Source organism: Pyxicephalus adspersus, chromosome Z (genome assembly GCF_032062135.1).
Source record: "Pyxicephalus adspersus chromosome Z, UCB_Pads_2.0, whole genome shotgun sequence".
Taxonomy (NCBI): domain Eukaryota; kingdom Metazoa; phylum Chordata; class Amphibia; order Anura; family Pyxicephalidae; genus Pyxicephalus; species Pyxicephalus adspersus.
In genome coordinates, this window is record NC_092871.1 from 9,325,182 (window position 1) to 9,343,659 (window position 18,478).

General features: G+C 34.5%; 12 non-coding genes across 12 annotated transcripts; 2 read left to right on the top strand and 10 right to left on the bottom strand.

Annotated features, from left to right (window-relative positions):
- Positions 1-1,168: 1,168 nt before the first annotated feature.
- Positions 1,169-1,226, bottom strand: LOC140344683 (U7 small nuclear RNA). The gene has a single exon (XR_011923645.1). It is a non-coding gene; the product is annotated as a U7 small nuclear RNA (small nuclear RNA).
- A 1,373-nt stretch (positions 1,227-2,599) lies between these two features.
- LOC140344679 (U7 small nuclear RNA) lies at positions 2,600-2,657 on the bottom strand. The gene has a single exon (XR_011923641.1). It is a non-coding gene; the product is annotated as a U7 small nuclear RNA (small nuclear RNA).
- A 574-nt stretch (positions 2,658-3,231) lies between these two features.
- Positions 3,232-3,289, bottom strand: LOC140344684 (U7 small nuclear RNA). The gene has a single exon (XR_011923646.1). It is a non-coding gene; the product is annotated as a U7 small nuclear RNA (small nuclear RNA).
- A 1,295-nt stretch (positions 3,290-4,584) lies between these two features.
- LOC140344691 (U7 small nuclear RNA) lies at positions 4,585-4,642 on the bottom strand. The gene has a single exon (XR_011923651.1). It is a non-coding gene; the product is annotated as a U7 small nuclear RNA (small nuclear RNA).
- A 464-nt stretch (positions 4,643-5,106) lies between these two features.
- On the bottom strand, positions 5,107-5,164 carry LOC140344680 (U7 small nuclear RNA). The gene has a single exon (XR_011923642.1). It is a non-coding gene; the product is annotated as a U7 small nuclear RNA (small nuclear RNA).
- Positions 5,165-5,435: 271 nt separating this feature from the next.
- On the bottom strand, positions 5,436-5,493 carry LOC140344692 (U7 small nuclear RNA). Its single transcript, XR_011923652.1, has one exon. It is a non-coding gene; the product is annotated as a U7 small nuclear RNA (small nuclear RNA).
- Positions 5,494-6,960: 1,467 nt separating this feature from the next.
- Positions 6,961-7,018, bottom strand: LOC140344688 (U7 small nuclear RNA). The gene has a single exon (XR_011923649.1). It is a non-coding gene; the product is annotated as a U7 small nuclear RNA (small nuclear RNA).
- Positions 7,019-8,670: 1,652 nt separating this feature from the next.
- Positions 8,671-8,728, bottom strand: LOC140344681 (U7 small nuclear RNA). The gene has a single exon (XR_011923643.1). It is a non-coding gene; the product is annotated as a U7 small nuclear RNA (small nuclear RNA).
- A 1,923-nt stretch (positions 8,729-10,651) lies between these two features.
- LOC140344682 (U7 small nuclear RNA) lies at positions 10,652-10,710 on the bottom strand. The gene has a single exon (XR_011923644.1). It is a non-coding gene; the product is annotated as a U7 small nuclear RNA (small nuclear RNA).
- A 1,099-nt stretch (positions 10,711-11,809) lies between these two features.
- Positions 11,810-11,867, bottom strand: LOC140344685 (U7 small nuclear RNA). The gene has a single exon (XR_011923647.1). It is a non-coding gene; the product is annotated as a U7 small nuclear RNA (small nuclear RNA).
- Positions 11,868-12,742: 875 nt separating this feature from the next.
- On the top strand, positions 12,743-12,799 carry LOC140344690 (U7 small nuclear RNA). Its single transcript, XR_011923650.1, has one exon. It is a non-coding gene; the product is annotated as a U7 small nuclear RNA (small nuclear RNA).
- Positions 12,800-14,126: 1,327 nt separating this feature from the next.
- Positions 14,127-14,183, top strand: LOC140344687 (U7 small nuclear RNA). Its single transcript, XR_011923648.1, has one exon. It is a non-coding gene; the product is annotated as a U7 small nuclear RNA (small nuclear RNA).
- Positions 14,184-18,478: the final 4,295 nt, after the last annotated feature.

The following is an 18,478-nucleotide window of genomic DNA, read 5'->3' on the forward strand; positions in this document are numbered from 1 at the left end:
TTTGCTTTCTGCTCAACCTCTCTTTCCTTTTTACGTTTGGGACAAGTTGCATACAAATGATCAGTACTCAAACACAAATTACATTTCTTCCTTACTGAACATTTAGAATAATCATGATCTTCTTTACCACAGGACTTACATCCTTGCTTCATACAATCATCTTTCATGTGTCCATATTCCTTACAACTTCTACAAAAACTCTCCATCCCTTGAAAAAAAAGTTCACCATTTACTTTGCCTAGTTTAAACTTTGCCGGTGGTTTCTTTCCTTTCTGGAATTTAACATAAAATCGCCACTTTCCAGTCCATATCCCCCAATTATTCATCACCTTTCCTAATACTTTTCCACAAACTCCGTACACTTTCAAAAAATTAACAATTTCCTCCAACGGTATGTAAGGTGAAAACATCCTTACTACTAGAATAGTCTCTTCCTCCTGGTGTCTGATCATTCTTCTGTTTCTCTCAACAACTTAGAAAGTCATTCAATATTGCATCCATTGTAAACACTAGGTCATACTCACATCTCCTGGGAATCTCATAGAGAGCGATGATCTCGCTCCCTTGGATTCCGCATAATTTCATCAAAACCTCCTCCACCAAATACTTAAGTTGATCAGATTCTCCTTCCCTTCTGAAAAAAAAACGCACTGCATTCTGGATACCTGCGTAGTCTGGAACTTTATCCTCCTCTGCTCCAGGATTAGTTATGGGATCCACTAATCCATCCATCCAATCATCCGGCTTCATCATGGGCTTAGCCATGCTCACCTATTTGCATCAAAACAATATCAAAACAATATGCAAATCGACATCCAATGCTCACCTAGCAAGCTAGTGAGTTGATCGCTCCTCCCCCTTTTTCAATCGGCGTAGACCCCAATAGCTGCAGACTAGGAACCCTTGGGAACCTAGTCAGGCCGAGACTGGCGAATTATTTAAGGTCCTCCTTCCAGCAAAAATCCAATGAAGGATCTTCGCCAAAAGGCCAAGAAGTGATCTCATGAAACCTGAAAAAACCTAAGACCATTAAACACTATAGACCTGCAGTGCACTATGCTGGCAGAACTGACTATTTAAATGCATGAGTATATTTTCAAACACCAACATGCACAGTAGCCATACATTTTCCAACTACTACAAATTATCTATTTTTTCACACTGAAAATGTGGCTCCTGTGAAATCAGGAACCTTCTAGACAATTAATAAAAGAGCTATAATACTAAAGCTGGGAACTTTCCAGCAAAAAATACCATTTCCATTCTGCTTCTGCACATTATGGAGACTTAAAAAAAAGTCCTGCTAAATTATTTTTTTTTCAATGAAACATAAAAAACACAATCACTACTTGCAAGTGCAAGGTGTAGCAATGGGCACTAGATGTGTGCCTTCCTATGCGAATATATATCTAGGGAATTGGGAAGCTTTTAAATTTTAAATGATTAAAATCAGAAAGGTGTTTCATCAATATATATATTAGTTTTTGAAAGTATTCGGACCCCCTTCACTTCTTTTTCAATTTAGTTTTGTGGCAACCTGATATCATAATCATTTAAAGTCTTTTTTTATCATTAAAGGTAAAAGTTTGTATTTATGTTCTATGTCAAAAACAATATTTTAACGTCTATAGTGTGCAGTAGCTGACTGGAATGGGCAATTTTGCTAGAGATTGTTAGGAATGTTTATTATAGCTCTTTTACTAATTGTTTAGAAGGTTCTTTTTTTCCCCCCACAGGAGCCACGGTTTCAGTGTGAAAGAGATAGATGATTAATAATATGTGGAATTTGGCTTCTTTACATGGTTTACAGACAGTCCTGCTAGCATAGAGCATGACACAAAGTCCGTTAAAGTATTTCTCTAAAATTTAAGATTCAGTTGCACATTTTAAAGAGTTTGGGGTCAGAGATTGATAAAGACTGAAGGTCAGAGCACTTGAGTGGATATTCAATTTCTAAAAGTCTACAATCGAATAGATTGCTTTCTAAGAACAGATGAGTGTAAAGTAATAAAAGGGTTTGATCCTTAATCTGGATTTGAAGTGGCCCTTCCTATTTAGAGAAAGACCCTAAAAGAAGCATAGTGCACAGTGTTTTGTGGAGTGTTTTTGCACTTTCACTTTTTTAGTCTCACCCGAGTTTTTGTTACAGGATCATTGATATTAAGGTTTAAAATAGTGAAAAATCAGTTAATGAGGTAATCTAAGTTCTATGAATCAATGAGTGCGTAGGAGTTAGTCCCTTAAAACATATTAGCTGCCATTGTAATCTGCCAGCACAGAGCTCTGCCAAGTGAGGACTGATCAGCTCTTTTCCTAACATATAAAGGGATATGAAAGTTTAAATATATAACATCTAAACTGAGAGCATTCTCCTGGGATTTAACATTTTAAAGTCATATTGCTGTGTAATAGCAGACATGACCAAATTCATGAAAATTGAAAAAACTTAAGACCTTTAAACAGTATGGACCTGCAGTACACTATACTGGCAGAACTGACTATTTAAATGCATGAGTAGCGTATATTTTCAAACACCAACATGCACAGTATTCATACATTTTCCAACTACTACAAATGATCTATCTTTCCACACTGAAAATGTGGCTCCTGTGAAAACAGGAACCTTCTAGACAATTAGTAAAAGAGCTATAACACTAAAGCTGTGAACTTTCCAGCAAAACATACCATTTCCATTCTGCTTCGGCACATTATGGAGACAACAAAAAAAAAAAAAAAGTCCTGCTAAAATATTTTTTTCTAATGAAACATAAGTTTTTGTTTTAACTTAAAGAATAAAGTACATATATATTTAAAATTATTAGGCCAAAGAATATATCACTAAGCCAAATGCGATGTCCTAGAATCTTACTTTATCAGTCATATGCAGATGAACCATTCTGATTGGTTTAGCAGTAAAGTGGGCGGGACCTATTAGCCAAGATCTGGAAGGCAATAGATTGTCTCCAGGTAAAGAGAAGAGTTAGGTAGCCAAAGGAAACTCTTGTCTTATAATAGTGGGGTTGCCATGCCTAAATGTTGTAAGACAAATAGAAAGATAGTATCAAGAAAAGGCTTGAAAAAACTTAAGACCATTAAACACTATGGACCTACAGTACACTATGCTGGCAGAACTGACTATTTAAATGCATGAGTATATTTTCAAACACCAACATGCACAGTATCCATACATTTTCCAACTACTACAAATGATCTATTTTTTCACACTGATAATGTGGCTCCTGTGAAAACAGGAACCTTCTAGACAATTAGTAAAAGAGCTATGATACTAAAGCTGTGACCTTTCCAGCAAGACAAAACCATTTCCATTCTGCTTCTGCACATTATGGAGACTTAAAAAATGTCCTGCTAAAATATTTTATTCTAATTAAACATAAGTTTTTCTTTTAACTTAAAGAATAAAGTACATATATATTTAAAAATATTAGGCCAAAGAATATATCACTAAGCAAAAGGCAATGTCCCAGAATCTTACTTTATCAGTCATATGCAGATTAACCATTCTGATTGGTTTAGCAGTAAAGTGGGCGGGGACTATTAGCCAAGATCTATTTATCGTCTCTCTCCTAAGGTACATACTGACTAGAAATATCTTTATCTTAAAAAACACAATCACTACTTGCAAGTGCAAGGTGTAGCAATGGGAACTAGATGTGTGCCTTCCTAAGGGAATATATATCTAGGGAATTGGGAAGCTTTTAAATTTTAAATGATTAAAATCAGAAAGGTGTTTCATCATTATATATATTAGTTTTTGAAAGTATTCGGACCCCCTTCACTTCTTTTTCAATTTAGTTTTGTGGCAACCTGATATCACAATCATTTAAAGTCTTATTTTATCATTAAAGGTAAAAGTTTGTATTTATGTTCTATGTCAAAAACAATATTTTAACCTCTATAGTGTGCAGTAGCTGACTGGAATTGGCAATTTTGCTAGAGATTGTTAGGAAAGTGTATTATAGCTCTTTTACTAACTGTTTAGAAGGTTCTTTTTTTTCCCCCACAGGAGCCACGGTTTCAGTGTGAAAGAAGATGCTCATTTCTTCACAGCCAGGATCAAAATACTTCAATTACCTACTGCACACTTTCACACATTGGGCCTGATTTAATAAAGCTCTTAAAGACTGGAGAAGATACACTTTCATCAGTGAACCTGGGTGATTCAGCAAACCTGGAATGGATCCCACCCAGGATTGTAAACATTTGTTAACAAATAGCAAATCACTTTTAAGAAATCAATTCCAAGTTTGCTGGATCACCCGGGTTCTCCGACGTATCTCACAGAGCTCTGCCAAGTGAGGACTGATCAACTCTTTTCCTAACATATAAAGGGATATGAAAGTTTAAATATATAACATCCAAAGTGAGAGCATTTTCCTGGGATTTAACATTTTAAAGTCATATTGCTGTGTAATAGCAGACATGACCAAATTCATGAAAATTAAAAATACCTAAGACCATTAAACACTATGGACCTGCAGTACACTATACTGGCAGAACTGACTATTTAAATGCATGAGTATATTTTCTAACTAATACAAATGAACTATTTTTTCACACTGAAAATGTGGCTCCTGTGAAAACAAGAACCTTCTAGACAATTAGTAAAAGAGCTATGATACCAAAGCTGTGAACTTTCCAGCAAAAAATACCATTTCCATTCTGCTTCTGCACATTATGGAGACTTAAAAAAAAAAAAAGACCTGCTAAATTATTTTTTTCTAATGAAACATAAGTTTTTCCTTTTAACTTAAAGAATAAAGTACATATATATTTAAAATTCTCTTTTCCTAACATATAAAGGGATATGAAAGTTTAAATATATAACATCCAAAGTGAGAGCATTCTCCTAGGATTTAACATTTAAAAGGTATAATGCTGTGTAATAGCAGACATGAGCAAATTCATGAAAATTGAAGAAACCTAAGACCATTAAACACTATGGACCTGCAGTACACTATACTGGCAGAACTGACTATTCAAATGCATATATAGTATAGTATATAGAGCATATTTTCAAACACCAACATGCACAGTAGCCATACATTTTCCACCTACTACAAATGATCTATTATTTCACACTGAACATGTGGCTCCTGTAAAAACAGGAACCTTCTAGACAATTAGTAAAAGAGCTATAATACTAAAGCTATGAACTTTCCAGCAAAAAAATAACCATTTCCATTCTGCTTCTGCACATTATGGAGACTTAATGTGAGAGCATTCTCCTAGGATTTAACATTTAAAAGGTATAATGCTGTGTAATAGCAGACATGACCAAATTCATGAAAATTGAAAAAACCTAAGACCATTAAACACTATGGACCTGCAGTACACTATACTGGCAGAACTGACTACTTAAATGCATGAGTATATTTTCTAACTAATACAAATGATCTATTTTTTCACACTGAAAAAGTGGCTCCTGTGAAAACAAGAACCTTCTAAACAATTAGTAAAAGAGCTATGATACCAAAGCTGTGAACCTTCCAGCAAAAAATACCATTTCCATTCTGCTTCTGCACATTATGGAGACTTAAAAAAAAAAAAAAAAGACCTGCTAAATTATTTTTTTCTAATGAAACATAAGTTTTTCCTTTTAACTTAAAGAATAAAGTACATATATATTTAAAATTGTCTCTCTCCTAAGGTACATACTGACTAGAAATATCTTTATCTTAAAAAACACAATCACTACTTGCAAGTGCAAGGTGTAGCAAAAGGCACTAGATGTGTGCCTTCCTATGTGAATATATATCTAGGGAATTGGGAAGCTTTTAACTTTTAAATGTTTAAACTCAGAAAGGTGTTTCATCTTTATATATATTAGGTATTGAAAGTATTCAGACCCCCTTCAATTTTTTTTTTCAATTTAGCGTTGTGGCAACCTGATATCACAATCATTTAAAGTCTTATTTTATCGTTAAAGGTAAAAGTTTGTATTTATGTTCTTCGTTAAAAACAATATTTTAATCTCTATAATGTGCAGTAGCTGACTGGAATTGGCAATTTTGCTAGAGATTGTTAGGAAAGTGTATTATAGCTCTTTTACTGTTTAGAAGGTTCTTTTTCCCCCCACAGGAGCCACGGTTTCAGTGTGAAAGAGATAGATGTATAATAATATGTGGAATTGTGGCTTCTTTACATGGTTTACAGATAGTCCTGCTAGCATAGAGCATGATACAAAGTTTGTTAAGGTATTTCTCTGATATTTAAGATTCAGTTGCACATTTGAAAGGTTTTGGGGTTAGAGATTGATAAAGACTGAAGGTCAGAGCCGTTGAGTTGATATTCAATTTCTAAATGTCTACAATGGAATAGATTGCTTTCTAAGAACAGATGAGTGTAAAGTGATAAAAGGGTTTGATCCTTAATCTGGATTTGAAGTGGCCCTTCCTATTTAGAGAAAGGCCATAAAAGAACCATAGTGCACAGTGTTTTGTGTAGTGTTTTTGCACTTTCACTTTTTTAGTCTCACAAAGTTTTTGTTACAGGATCATTGATATTAAGGTTTAAAATAGTAAAAAAAAAACAGTTAATGAGGTAACCTACATTCTATGAATCAATGAATGCGTAGGTGTAAATCCCTAAAAACATATTATCTGCCATTGTAATCTGCCAGCACAGAGCTCTGCCAAGTGAGGACTGATCAGCTCATTTCCTAACATATAAAGGGATATGAAAGTTTAAATATATAACATCTAAACTGAGAGCATTCTCCTGGGATCTAACATTTTAAAGTCATATTGCTGTGTAATAGCAGACATGACCAAATTCATGAAAATTGACAATACATAAGACCATTAAACACTGTGGACCTGCAGCACACTATACTGGCAGAACTGACTATTTAAATGCATGAGTATATTTTCAAACACCAACATGCACAGTGGCCATACATTTTCCAACTACTACAAATGATCTATCTTTCCACACTGAAAATGTGGCTCCTGTGAAAACGGGAACCTTCTAGACAATTAGTAAAAGAGCTATAATACTAAAGTTGTGAACTTTCCAGCAAAACATACCATTTCCATTCTGCTTCTGCACATTATGGAGACAAAAAAAAAACAATCCTGCTAAAATATTTTTTCTAATGAAACATAAGTTTTTTCTTTTAACTTAAAGTATAAAGTACTTATATATTTAAAATAAATAGGCCAAGGAATATATCACTAAGCAACATGCAATGTCCCAGAATCTTACTTTATCAGTCATAGGCAGATTAACCATTCTGATTGGTTTAGCAGTAAAGTGGGCGGGAACTATTAGCCAAGATCTGGAAGGCAATAGATTGTCTCCAGGTAAAGAGAAGAGTTAGTTAGCCAAAGGAAACTCTTGTCTTATAATAGTGGGGTTGCCACGCCTAAATGTTATAAGACAAATAGAAAGATAGTATCAAGAAAAGGCTTTATTGACAATAAACATAAAACATTTATTTATATTAAAACTTATCTAATAAAAATACAGACAGTGTGGTACATTTGAATAAGGTATATCAAATGTACAGTAATGTTTGATTACATATTTTCATAGTTCATAATCAATTTTTAAAAGATAAAATAGAATTACTCAGATACACCTCAAACCTTTGTATTCCACCAAGATCACTACTAGTAACCATTGACATGGAGTCTCTATATAGTAGCATACCACATCAAAAAGGTTTTGAAGTCATTTCCCACTGTTTGAAAAACTACTATCCACAAAATGATACATTCAACTCATTTATCATCTCTCTCCTAAGGTACATACTGACTAGAAATATCTTTATCTAAAAAACACAATCACTACTTGCAAGTGCAAGGTGTAGCAATGGGCACTAGATGTGTGCCTTCCTAAGCGAATATATATCTAGGGAATTGGGAAGCTTTTAACTTTTAAATGTTTAAACTCAGAAAGGAGTTTCATCTTTATATATATTAGTTTTTGAAAGTATTCAGACCCCCTTCACTTTTTTTTTCAATTTAGTTTTGTGGCAATCTGATATAATCATTTAAAGTCTTATTTTATCGTTAAAGGTAAAAGTTTGTATTTATGTTCTATGTGATAAACAATATTTTAACCTCAATAATGTGAAGTAGCTGACGGGAATTTGCAATTTTGCTAGAGATTGTTAGGAAAGTGTATTCTAGCTCTTTTACTAACTGTTTAGAAGGTTCTTTTTTTTTCCCCCACAGGAGCCACGGTTTCAGTGTGAAAGAGATAGATGTTTAATTATATGTTGCATTGTGGCTTCTTTACGTGGTTTACAGATAGTCCTGCTAGCATAGAGCATGACACAAAGTCTGTTAAGGTATTTCTCTGATATTTAAGAATCAGTTGCACATTTTGAAGGATTTGGGGTTAGAGTTTAATAAAGACTGAAGGTCAGAGTCGTTGAGTGGATATTCAATTTCTCAACATATAAAGGGATATGAAAGTTTAAGGATATAACATCCAAACTGAGAGCCTTCTCCTAGGATTTAACATTTTAAAGTCATATTGCTGTGTAATAGCAGACATGACCAAATTCATGAAAATTGAAAATACCTAAGACCGTTAAACACTATGGATCTGCAGTACACTATGCTGGCAGAACAGACTATTTAAATACACAGTATCCATACATTTTCCAACTACTACAAATGATCTATTTTTTCACACTCAAAATGTGGCTCCTGTAAAAACAGGAACCTTCTAGACAATTAGTAAAAGAGCTATAATACTAAAGCTGTGCCCTTTCCAGCAAGACAAAACCATTTCCATTCTGCTTCTGCACATTATGGAGACTTAAAAAAAAATCCTGCTAAATTATTTTTTCTAATGAAACATAAGTTTTTTCTTTTAACTTAAAGAATAAAGTACATATATATTTAAAATTACTAGGCCAAAGAATATTTCACTAAGCCAAATGCAATGTCCCAGAATCTCACTTTATCAGTCATATGCAGATTAACCATTCTGATTGGTTTAGCAGTAAAGTGGGCGGGGACTATTAGCCAAGCTCTGGAAGGCAATAGATTGTCTCCAGGTAAAGAGAAGAGTTTGGTAGCCAAAGGAAACTCTTGTCTTATAATAGTGGAGTTGCCACGCCTAAATGTTGTAAGACAAATAGAAAGATGGTACTAAGAAAAGGCTTTATTAACAATAAACATAAAACATTTATTTTTATGTGCATCATACACTTACTGAATTAACAGAAATTATCTATTAAATATACAGACATTGTGGTACATTTGAATAAGGTATATCAGATGTACAGTAATGTTTGATTACATATTTCCATAGTTCATAATCAATTTTTAAAAGATACAATAGAATTACTCAGATACACCCCAAACCTCTGTATTCCACCAAGATCACTACTAGTAACCATTGACGTGGAGTCTCTCTATAGTAGCATACCACATCAAAAAAGTTTTGAAGTCATTTCCCACTGTTTGAAAAACTACTATCCACAAAATGGTACATTCAACTCATTTATTTGCTTTCTGCTCAACCTCTCTTTCCTTTTTACGTTTGGGACAAGTTGCATACAAATGATCAGTACTCAAACACAAATTACATTTCTTCCTTACTGGACATTTAGAATAATCATGATCTTCTTTACCATAGGACTTACATCCTTGCTTCATACAATCATCTTTCATGTGTCCATATTCCTTACAACTTCTACAAAAACTCTCCATCCCTTGAAAAAAAAAGTTCACCATTTACTTTGCCCAGTTTAAACTTTGCCGGTGGTTTCTTTCCTTTCTGGAATTTAACAGAAAATCGCCACTTTCCAGTCCATATTCCCCAATTATTCAGCACCTTTCCTAATACTTTTCCAGAAACTCCGTACGCTTTCAAAAAATTAACAATTTCGTACAACGGTATGTAGGGTGAAAACATCCTTACTACTAGAATAGTCTCTTCCTCCTGGTGTCTGATCATTTTAATTCCTTTTACGTTTACAACATTCTTCTTTTTCTCTCAACAACTTAGAAAGTCATTCAAAATTGCATCCGTTGTAAACACTATGTCATACTCACATCTCCTGGGAAACTCATAGAGAGCAATGATCTCTCTCCTTTGGATTCCGCATAATTTCATAAATACCTCCTCCACCAAATACTTCAGTTGATCTGATTCTCCTTCCCTTCTGAAAAAAAACTGCACTGCACTCTGGATACGTGCGTAGTCCAGAACTTTATCCTCCTCCGCTCCGGGATTAGTTATGGGATCCACTAATCCATCCATCCGGATTCATCATGGGCTTAGCCATGCTCACCTATTTGCATCGAAACAATATGCAAATCGACATCCAATGCTCACCTAGCAAGCTAGTGAGTTGATCGCTCCTCCCCCTTTTTCACCAAATACCTGCAGACTAGGAACCCTCGGGAACCTAGTCAGGCCGAGACTGACTGGTGAATTACTTAAGGTCCTTCTTCCAGCAAAAATCCAATGAAGGATCTTCGCCAAAAGGCCAAGAAGCAATCTCATGAAACCTGAAAAAACCTAACACCATTAAACACTATGCACCTGCAGTACACTATGCTGACAGAACTGACTATTAAAACGCATGAGTATATTTTCAAACACCAACATGCACAGTATTCATACATTTTCCAACTACTACAAATAATCTATTTTTTCACACTCAAAATGTGGCTCCTGCAAAAAACAGGAACCTTCTAGACAATTAGTAAAAGAGCTATAATACTAAAGCTGTGAACTTTCCAGCAAGACAAAACCATTTCCATTCTGCTTCTGCACATTATGGAGACTTAAAAAAAAGTCCTGCTAAAATATTTTTTTCTAATGAAACATAAGTTTTTTCTTTTAACTTAAAGAATAAAGTACATATAAATTTAAAAATATTAGGCTAAATAATATATCACTAAGTCAAATGCAATGTCCCAGAATCTTACTTTATCAGTCATATGCAGATTAACCATTCTGATTGGTTTAGCAGTAAAGTGGGCGGGAACTATTAGCCAAGATCTGGAAGGCAATAGATTGTCTCCAGGTAAAGAGAAGAGTTAGGTAGCCAAAGGAAAATATTAGTTTTTGAAAGTATTCAGACCCCCTTCACTTTTTTTTTTCAATTTAGTTTTGTGGCAACCTGATATCATAATCATTTAAAGTCTTATTTTATCGTTAAAGGTAAAAGTTTGTATTTATGTTCTATGTTATAAACAATATTTTAACCTCAATAATGTGCAGTAGCTGACGGGAATTGGCAATTTTGCTAGAGATTGTTAGGAAAGTGTATTAGAGCTCTTTTACTTACTGTTTAGAAGGTTCTTTTTTTTCCCCCACAGGAGCCACGGTTTCAGTGTGAAAGAGATAGATGTTTAATTATATGTTGCATTGTGGCTTCTTTACATGGTTTACAGATAGCCCTGATAGCACAGAGCATGACACAAAGTCTGTTAAGGTATTTCTCTGATATTTAAGAATCAGTTGCACATTCTGAAGGATTTGGGGTTAGAAATTGATAAAGACTGAAGGTCAGAGTCGTTAAGTGGATATTCAATTTCTCAACATATAAAGGGATATGAAAGTTTAAATATATAACATCCAAACTGAGAGCATTCTCCTGGGATTTAACATTTTAAAGTCATATTGCTGTGTAATAGCAGACATGACCAAATTCATGAAAATTGAAAATACCTAAGACCATTAAACATTATGGACCTGCAGTACACTATGCTGGCAGAACTAACTATTTAAATGCATGAGTATATTTTCAAACACCAACATGCACAGTATCCATACATTTTCCAACTACTAAAAATAATCTATTTTTTCACACTCAAAATGTGGCTCCTGCAAAAACGGGAACCTTCTAGACAATTAGTAAAAGAGCTATAATACTAAAACTATGACAGTTCCAGCAAGAAAAACCATTTCCATTCTGCTTCTGCACATTATGGAGACTTAAAAAAATAATCCTGCTAAAATATTTTTTCTAATGAAACATGAGTTTTTTCTTTTAACTTAAAGAATAAAGTACATATATATTTAAAATTATTAGGCCAAAGAATATATCACTAAGCCAAATGCAATGTCCCAGAATCTCACTTTATCAGTCATATGCAGATTAACCATTCTGATTGGTTTAGCAGTAAAGTGGGTGGGGACTATTAGCCAAGATCTGGAAGGCAATAGATTGTCTCCAGGAAAAGAGAAGAGTTAGGTAGCCAAAGGAAACTCTTGTCTTATAATAGTGGAGTTGCCACGCCTAAATGTTATAAGAGAAATAGAAAGATAGTATCAAGAAAAGGCTTTATTAACAATAAACATAAAACATTTATTTATATGTGCATCATACACTTATTGAATTAACAAAACTTATCTAATAAAAATACAGACAGTGTGGTACATTTGAATAAGGTATATCAGATGTACAGTAATGTTTGATTACATATTTGTGGCAGTTATTCAAATCAGCATAGAGCACTGCAGAGTAAGGGCTGGTTTGAGAATTTTCTTACGTTTCATAATAGTTCACACCCACTTTGCTACTAAATCAGAAATGGCTAATTTGCATACAAGTCCTTAAAATGTTAGAACATTTTTGAGAATAACTATATAAATATTTTTATATTTCATATCATAATATGTGTTTTGGAATTTTTTTTAAATATGTATTTTTTTTTTTAGTTATGCAAATGGAAGTACATTTTCAGTCACCACAACTTAAACAAGCTGACTGCAAACCTGCTCTGTTGGTTAGACATGTGTTTAGAAATTGTATTACAACTCTTTTACTATTTGTCCAGAAGGTTCTTGGTTTACAGGAGCCACCCTATTATTGTGAAAAACAGATTCAAAAATGTATGTTTTCTTGATCTTGGTGAATGTGGATTGAGTTAATAACATTCTGGTCAGATTTTTATCCTCATCTTCAAGGATGTACTGCTCAGATATATGTCAGCGCTATAAAATAAATACAGTTGCCTGGGTGGGCTCAGTATTTGGAAATGTGACCCATGTCAGAAGCATTATGGCCTGGGGTAAAGAGCACCATGTTACCACTTTTTCTTGCTTTGAGTTTATTGGAACCAAATCATGAATGTGCTCAAACACCCCAGACCCTCAATATAGAAAATGTTGGGTAAAATAAAACAAAAATTTGTTTATATGAAAGTGGGTGGAGATGGATGTCTCTGCCAGCATAGAGCACTTGAGTCTGAAGACTGGAATAAGGATTTTGTTTAATTTTTTTGTATTTTAAAGCTTTTCTTAAACAGCGAAACCTTTTATAGGCTTAGAAAGAGATGAAAGACGCAAGTCTCTAACTGGGCTTTGTACTTTACAAAATCCCTCCGAAGGAAAGATAATACATTGCTTTAGTTATGTATGTTTTGTTGAGACCGTTTTTGTAATTGTCAAACTGATGATGTAAAAAAAGACAATAAACATTGCCAAAATATCAACATTTATGAAATGTCCTTATTATGTGTCATTATGAAATGTTAAGTTATGGCACCTCATAAAAAGTACAGAAGCAAGGAAATGATCATATGACTTTTAAGATGCTATTTAGTTTCCCCAGATGTTATTAGTTTATACCCAGCTTGCTACTGAACCAATCAGAGAAAAGTTATCTGCATGTGACCTATAATAAAATATATATTAGAATGAAGATCAGTTTATGGTCTTCATCATGTTATATTGCTGGATGCAAACAGTTTATATGATCACTGGACCAATAATCAAAAAAAAATAAAAACACCATGAAAGCAAACCGGTGGCAATGTGTAGAATGTGAAATATGTAAATAGCTATTCCATATATTCAGTGGCAGTTATTCAAATCAGCATTGACCACTGAAGAGTAAGGGCTGGTTTGAGAATTTTCTTACGTTTCATAATAGTTCACACCCACTTTGCTACTAAACCTCAGAAATCATCAGAAATGGCTAATTTGCAAACAAGTCCTTAAAATGTTAGAACATTTTTGAGAATAACTATATAAATATATTTATATTTGATATCATAATATGTGTTTTGGAATTTTTTTTAATTATGTATTTTTTTTTAAGTTATGCAAATGGACGTACATTTTCAGTCACCACAATTTACACAAGCTGACTGCAAACCTGCTCTGTTGGTTAGACATTTGTTTAGAAATTGTATTACAACTCTTTTGCTATTTGTCTAGAAGGTTCTTGGTTTACAAGAGCCACCTTATTATTGTGAAAAACAGATTCAAATTTGTATGTTTTCTTGATTTTACTGCTTGGTGAATGTGGATTGAGTTAATAACATCCAGGTCAGATTTTTATCCTCATCTACAGGGATGTACTGCTCAGATTCAGGTCAGCTCTATAAAATAAATGAAGTTGCCTGGGTGGGCTCAGTATTTGGAAATGTGACCCATGTCGGAAGCATTATGGCCTGGGGTAAAGAGCACCATATGACCACTTTTTCTTGCTTTGAGTTTATTGGAACCGAATCATGAATGTGCTCAAACACCCCAGACCCTCAATATAGAAAATGTCGGGTATAATAAAACAAAAATCTGTTTATATGAAAGTGGATGGAGATGGATGTCTCTGCCAGCATAGAGCACTTGAGTCTGAAGACTGGAATAAGGATTTTATTTTTTTGTATTTTAAAGCTTTTCTTAAACAGCGAAATCTTTTATAGGCCTAAAAAGAGATGAAAGATGCAAGTCTTTAACTGGGCTTTGTACTTTACAAAGTCCCTCCGAAGGAAAGATAATACATTGCTTTAGTTATGTATGTTGTGTAGAGACCGTTTTTGTAATTGTCAAACTGATGATATAAAAAAAGACAATAAACATTGTCAAAATATTAACATTTATGAAATGTCCTTATTATGTGTCATTATGAAATGTTAAGTTATGGCGCCTCATAAAAAGTACAGAAGCAAGGAAATGATCATATGACTTTTCATCCATTGCCACTTGGGATGGGTCATGTGGTTTCTCACAAACTGCCATGTGAACAACACCCTTATCACCTTGAACATCATTGTTCATTTTATTTCTTTGGAATTAATACAATCATTGGAACAATATAAAGCAGTGAAGGTCGTTGTGATGATCTCTTGAGCAATAACAGTTTTAGCATTTACAAAAAGTGAAGGGAATGTTTCTCTCCATTTGCGATTTTTGTTTATGGATTACAAATCATTTATTAGGTTAAACAATCACCTCAGTGGGAGTATTCCACTTGCTTTATAATTGATTGGTGTTCCTATGTGGAATAAGGTGAGATGATGGCACAGCTAGACCTTGAATGCCAAGAACTGGAAATTGTTTTACCCGGGGGGGGGTGGGGGGTGTATTTAGTGTCTTTGTCTGTTACCCTAGAGGGCTATTAAAAACATAAAAGGTATTTGAAATGTTGGCAACAATGAGCAGTATAACAGATTGTTGTTTGTTCTTCACACCTGTTGCAACCTATAAAGAGCTTTATATATATAAATATTGTAGTTTTGCCTTCTGGATTCCCCAAAATAACCTTAAATGTATCTAATTTGCTTTTTCGCACTTATTTTGTATTTCAACAGAACTTACAATGAAAAAACATCCATTTGGGAACACAGGGATTTTTATTGCTATTGGTTTTGTATCATTGGGGATTGGTATCTTCATTATGATAAAAGTGTTTTCAGGTAAGTTCAGAAGCTTGTAGAATAAAATTGATTTACATTTTTTTTGCCTTTTGAGTACAAAAAAAATATATATATATATATATAAATATATATATATTTTTTTTTTAAGTACAGAGTTATATAGGATACACCAATGACACACGTGAATATATTAGAGCAGTGGTTTATGTTATACATCTCTGTTGGTAGTTTCAATCACACAAAGTGCATCTACCGTGTTTCCCCAAAAATAAGACAGTGTCTTATATTTATTTTACCTCTGAAAATCTCATTAGGGCTTATTTTCAGGGGATGTCCTATTTTTCTCACAAAAAATCCATATTTATTCATGTACAAAAATCTGTATTTACCAAAACCTGTAACCAATATTACAATGCTATAGAAAGATACCTCTGTGTTACCTGTGACCTGTCAAAATCACAGAGTTCTTCTGTTACATACAAGAAGTCATGAATAAGAATTGACATAAATGAGTAATGAAAAAAAAAAACACATCTTCAGCTTCATAAGCAAACGAGTGCAACATAACAAGAAAATGTGCTGACAATGAACATGTGACTCATAGAATTACATGTTAAATCTGAGTAAAAGCAAAAAAAAAAAATCAATTAATAAATATGCATTGCTGCTAATGAATGAAATACTAGCAAGGACCTTTTGAAAAGAGAATCCACCAACCTCTGCTAGTGTCACACCAGAGTACTGTAGGTTAATTAACCCTGCGATTTCTTCACCCCTTGCTCCAGTGCTTTTGAAATCTCCTGCTCTCTCTATGCTCCCTCCTTCCTCTTGGTATCCCTCCGTGTACCACGTGACCACACCCTCCGAAGAAGCCAATAGGGCTTACTTTCGGGGTAGGTCTTATTTTCGGGGAAACATGGTATAAGCAGGCAAATGAGCTGTGCTTGGGTCCCTTTGGGAAGGCAAGGGATTGTGGAGAGGAGGAGGTTCACAATGTTGCTGCAAAGGAAGAAGAAAAATTTGTGAGGGACTTCAAATGGGGAACAAGCGGTGCTGGATAAGCTGTACGGCTCAGCGCATTACCCCAGGGGTTATGCAGTCTCTGACAGGGGGTTTCCTCCCCCATTGACTTATGATGACCTATTAATGTTCTCCCTAAAATGTACATCCTGATGTGAAATCTTTATTCTGTTTATGTTTATGTCTTTATGAAAAAATTACATTAAAAAAATGGGGAACACATCCAACTGATAAATTAAATCAGTCAGGGTCAGGGAACCTCACGTGTGATTTTCTCTTGAGAGAAGCACGGCCAATTGTCTTGTGTGAAAATCATCTGATCTTTTTAAATAACATTAGAGACAGTAAAAGTAACCTAGCTGCCAAGCCCCGTTAGTCCATTACATTGCTGCTGTCCAATACTTATTAACAGATCTGCATTTTGTGCTCACCCGTCGGTTTGATCTTTTTTCCTTTCAGTAGTTAACCAATCAGAAGCCACAAAACGTGGCACACACATGCTGCCCTTCTGATTGTTTCTCTTGGTTTGGTAGGGATTGGATGTGATCTATCATTGGCCCAACTCAGCTTGGGCATTTCCAAACACTATATGGTAACATGTAGGATCACTCCATGATTAATAATATCTCTAAAATTATACACGTTCTTCTGATGACCTCATTTATGTTTTGTTGCACAGGACGTGGACGGAGTGTGGACAAGAAAGACAAGATCATTGAGGATGGCTGTAGCTGACTAGCACAGTTCCAGTCATGATACCTTTTCCTATTTTTATTCCTTCCTGCTTCTATCATTTTTATATATTTATTTCACCTTTTCACTGTTGCATATATTTAAAAAAAAGAACAAAAACACCTTCATGATTAAAGTACAAAAGCAAAAAAGAAAGTATAGGCACCTAGAAGTGTGCATATTTTCAGAAGCCTGCAGGTTACCACTGATATGCCTAAAAGAAGAACCAACATGATGGGCAAAGCTCTGATACTGCTGGATAAAACGGAAACATGTTAAAGCTCTGCACCTATTGGGCCTTTTCTGTAATAGGTTGCTCGCTGGCCAATAGGAATGCAAATGTAGGAAAGGGGCTGGCCAAACATCAACCAACACACGAAGTTTAACACTGATGTCTGACTTTTAGAACTGAAGGCTCTGCAGGTATAAGTATATTTTATTCTGGTGGAGGTAAAGTAAATAGAAAACCAGCTTTTTTTGTTTTATCTTAGTTCTGATGGATTGTGATATGAAGTAAGATTCGCTTGGGGATTTTATTTATATCACACCACACTGAAAGCTCCAGTAAATCTATCACACAAGCCAAAATCATGCCATCTGCACAATTTATACAACACTTTGAGTTCCCAGACAAAAACTAATTCTAACAAATCATATATGTTAGAGTGGGAATAAGATTTGAACTTCTCCTGAGACATGGAATAATGGCAATTGGTGGCTCATAAAAGTACAAAAATGTACTTCCATGATTGAGGCAAGCTGCAAAATGTTATTAGGATGGTATCTGGTTCTAGATAGGCTCCACCACATCCCATCTTCTGTATCACCTCTTTGTTTTAGAGTGTGTGGACAGAAAGGTACACCATGGTTCATATATGTGAATGTCCAGTAGCCCAAAACTACTGGAAAGAGGTTTTTACACTGGCCTTGCACATACTAAACATTGAGGTGCCCATTGACCCAAGGACCACACTTTTCAGTATACCCAATATTATTCTCTCTAAACAAGGTCGCCGATTGTTTTTGCTAATTTATTTTTAGCAAGCTAGATCTAATCTGGCAAAAGCTTGGCAAACAGCGATTTTTCCTATGCTTAGTATTACGCCTAAAGGAAATTGGGCCATTCC